The sequence below is a fragment of the Sinocyclocheilus anshuiensis genome, unplaced genomic scaffold (genome assembly GCF_001515605.1).
Source record: "Sinocyclocheilus anshuiensis isolate Anshui unplaced genomic scaffold, SAMN03320099.WGS_v1.1 scaffold218, whole genome shotgun sequence".
NCBI lineage: Eukaryota > Metazoa > Chordata > Actinopteri > Cypriniformes > Cyprinidae > Sinocyclocheilus > Sinocyclocheilus anshuiensis.
In genome coordinates this window covers 882,198-886,610 of record NW_015547665.1, presented here as the reverse complement: position 1 = coordinate 886,610, position 4,413 = coordinate 882,198, and the positions used below count along the sequence as shown (strand labels likewise).

The following is a 4,413-nucleotide window of genomic DNA, read 5'->3' as shown; positions in this document are numbered from 1 at the left end:
CCAAGACCAAATACATTAACATTGTCATGTACATTACCATGCCAATCCCTCCGAGAGTTGTCATGACAGAAATATTTATATCATCTGATATAGTTAATATCACACGAAGAGTAGTTTTTTTTTCTCCAAATATCAGCACAATTGCAAATGTGATATTGATTTTACTTGGATGCCCTGGGGGTAAGCAGATAAACATAAAATTTTCATTTTTGGGTGAACTATCCCTTTAATATTAATTGACTTAAACTTTAGACACAACAGTTTCCTGTTTTAAACTGTTTTTGGTCAGTGAAAATAGTTTCAAACAATGCCACAACAGAAACAGCAGAACTGTTTTGAGTCTCTGAGCAAAACACAGCAGTTTTGTTGCTGAATACTGAATAAGTTCTGTTACTCCTGCAAACTAACCACCGCACAGAATATGAAGAATATCAAAAGCTTTGGGAGTCAGCTGTCCACGGCAGTCCTAAACCTGTCAAAGTACCAACACAATAACACACTCAGTAAAATATTGTTTAATTATTGATCAATTTTCAGAAAATATTGAGATATCATTTTTTGTCATTAACACACACCTCTAGTGTTAACCCTGTTACCATTATATATTTAAGAATATATAAGTAACAAAAGACGTTTAGCATCTTCCTTTCAAGAAGTGAACAGTTACAGCCTCCTCCTTTTAAATACTTTTTATTGTTATTTTAAAAATACCTAAACACAAGGCTTATAATGTCAGATTAAACTAAAATAGTCAACCTTGTTATCTTTATAGAGGCATAATTATATCACAGTGTATACTGAAATTAATTTGGCTTTAAATGTCACAACCTAATTTATTAACTTAAACATATTGTTTGTTTGATAGAATGTTTAAAATCATGGGAACACTTTAGAATAGGGAACACATACTGTATTCACTATTAACTAAGAGTTTTCCCTGCTTATTAATAGTTAGTACGGTAGTTGTTAAGTTTAGGTATGGGGTGGATTAAGGGATCAAAATACGGTCATGCAGAATAAGGCATTAATATATGCTTTATAAGTACTAATAAACAGCCAATATGCTAGTAATATGCATGCTAATAAGCAACTAATTAATAGCGAGAATTGGTCCTTAAAATAAAGTGTTACCAAAATCGTTTACATATTTACTTTAAAATCCCTTTGTAAAACTGGAAAAGGCACCCGTTTCATAGAATGACCCAGTTAATAAATGTTTACCGTGGCTTGCAGCACAAATACAGAAATTGCCAGTCATATTACACCTATTTCAGGTGTGAAAATGGCTTTCTGTCTAAGTGAATCCCATGAGATGTGCAAATTTGACTGTTTGCACATCTGCTCATTATTTTTGGAGTCTGCAGCTAGTTCTGTTGCCCACATGATTTGGCACTTTCATAAGGAGTCCACTTCTTTGTAAATTAATTGTAATTACTTTTTAACAAAGAAAAATGACTATCCTGACTAATTACCATTTCAAGACAATGCAATTCGATTGAATTTTCTTGAAGTATAAAGTCTTTGATGTAAAGACTTTTTAAAAGCTTTCTTTCTTTCTTTCTTTCTTTCTTTCTTTCTTTATTTCAACAAGATTCCCAGGAATTCTATTAGCATAATTAAATAGAGAAAAGCAGTCATATTAGTGTCCTCCACCCCTCCATCTTTCAATCCTCCAAAATAAATCAGTTGGAACCTTGGTGCAATTAAATACAAAACTTGTAAAGTAAATTGTTTCTCATTTCTATCGGTCTTTATTAAACTGCAGATTATCTGTGTAATACATTCAACGCATAAGCTTGCAAAACAGATGACCTCTGGGCAATTTGTTTGTGACAAAAATGGGACTTTTTATCTCAAAGGCTGCAAGTGGAAGATATATGCAGTTGTAGCTCAGGCTCTTTTTTGTGTGTTTTTGGAAAAAAATACTAGCTATGGAGGGGGGAAGTTTATTTATGAGTCTATAGTAGTTACAATTTATGTTGCATGATTGACAAAAAAACAATACAAAAAAAGTTCCTGATGCATTAAGTAATACATGGGCCAATTCTCAGATATATTTAGATTTTGATAGATATATTTAGTGCTGTGTATTTGTATTAATTAGTGTATAATTTAACAGCAAATGAATTGCTGATAATGATTTTTTTATATATATATAATTGTATTAGAAGGACTGTTCCGGGGACATTTGGAATTGTTTTGGTTTGGCCTTGAATTGGTTGCATTTCTGTGAAATTAACTTGGCAGATTTAGGCTATGAAAGCAAATTGAAATTTTGATGCAATGCAGTGCAAGTATGCAGCTAAGTTTCAGATGTGGTAAGTAACATATGGACCAGTTCTCAGGCCATTCTCTTCAGCATCCTCTCTTAAAACCTAATATAAACATGTTTGCAGATGATGTGATTACCTAATAGAGCAGCTTTAAGCTCTTCTGGCTCTCTCAGTTTAATAAGCAGGATGTGAGACAGATTAAAGCAAAAGTGTGCTTGGCTCAAACGCTGTGTAAATGCTCAGAGAACAAAATGCTCCACACTAACGCACATTATTATGTAGCTTTGAGGTGGTGATTGAGGGATGCTTGTGATAGCATTAGTCAGGAGTCTTAAGCCTATTATGCCGCTACAATGTTAAATAGAAACTTCATATACAAATATAGAGGAAGATGTTCACATAGAATCTTGCTGTAAATGATTGCTTTAATTTGTACTGTACATGTTTCAGTCATTTTTACAGTATAGTGCTACTGTTATGAGTGCAAATCTGAACATATTTGCTCAGTTCTGCAGTTAATTATTTATTCTTATATTAATTGTAAGTAATGTATTCTATGATTCGTGTTGGTTACATTTGGTTTACATTGATTAGTGTGGTTACACAAATCAACTGATTAGTGTTGGTTACATTGGTTACATTTCTGTGATAGGAACACAGAAGCTTTATAGGCTATGAACGCTAAATCAACATTTTGATGCAATGCGGTGCAATTTGCAAATATTAAATGTCAAGTAAATTATCATTCTGTTTTGAGTTTAGTGCATTAATAAAAGGTACGCAAAATGTCTATCAGTCTTATTTTTTTTAAAGATTTACAGCTTTAAATCAATAGGCTGTCTATTAAAAATAAATAAATAAATAAATAAATAATATACGATCAGAGAAATAAATAAACCAACAAAATATTGATTGCCAACCTCATTATGTCAAACTAAATATTGTATGAAACAATTAATGTTGAAACAACTTTAGTTAATAAATAAATAATTAAAGAGTGAAATTAATAATTAAAATAAGTTTTTACTACATTGAATGTGAATCTCAATCCAGCAGACGATATACATTATTTAAATTGTTGGATGCAGCCAAAATGGAAAAGACCATATCACTATTTTAAAAAGGGCATGTAGACTTTTGATATGTTTAAAGCTCGCTACTTTTCATGCCAGTTTAATTTTATGTTAGATCTTACTTTATCTAACATATGTGCTAGTTCTCACAATAAAATGGAATTTGTGGACAGTACCATATGTACAGCTTTATTCAGTATTTTTGTAATTACCCATATATGCCAACTTTTATATTTAGCATTCATGGGTTCTGCTATTTTAGCTGATGTCTATCTTAAAATAATTCTGGAAATATCTATTCAGTCAAAATCCAATCAAAATAATGCATCACACTGCTGCTGTCACAGTGCCAGTGTTATTTTAGCATCATTGATATACCGTACTATTGTACTGTTTGTAAATATTTTGAATATTTTATTTGTATATTATTTGTTTTTCATCTTCATTTTATTTTTTTAAGTAATTTAAAATTAAATGAAATGTGTTGTGTTTTTGACATTTTTATTCGGTTTTTTTTATGTTTTTAGTTTTATTGTAGGTTTTAGTTTTAGTTTATTTGGTTTGAAATTTTTTTTCACTTATTCTTTTTAGTTTTTAGTTTAATTTTGTTAACTTTAGTTAAAACTAAACTAAAATGATAAATGAAATGTAAAAAGTGTTTTTGTTAACACTTGACAATAAGATTCTATTTGTTAGTTAACATGAACTAACAATGAAAAAACTTCTAAAGCAGTTATTTATCTTAGTTCACCTTAATTTAAACACTTACTAATAGATTTTTTTAATCAAAATTAGCATCTGTTCATATTATTTAATGGACCTGAGCTAGCAATAAACTAACTATGAACATTTTGTACTTTTATTAACTAACATTAAAAAGATTAATAAATACTGTAACAAATATACAGTATTGCTCATTGTTAGTTAATGTAAGTTAATGCATTAACAATCGTTAACTAATGGGCCCTTATTGTAAAGTGTTACCATGTTATATATATATATCTATATCTATATATATATATATATATATATATCTATATCTATATATATATATATATATATGTATA

General features: G+C 29.8%; 1 protein-coding gene across 1 annotated transcript in view; it reads left to right on the top strand.

The window, feature by feature from the left end:
• The window catches only part of cacna1hb (calcium channel, voltage-dependent, T type, alpha 1H subunit b), a 66,487-nt gene that overhangs the window by 18,523 nt on the left and 43,551 nt on the right, over window positions 1-4,413 (top strand). The window lies entirely within an intron of this gene.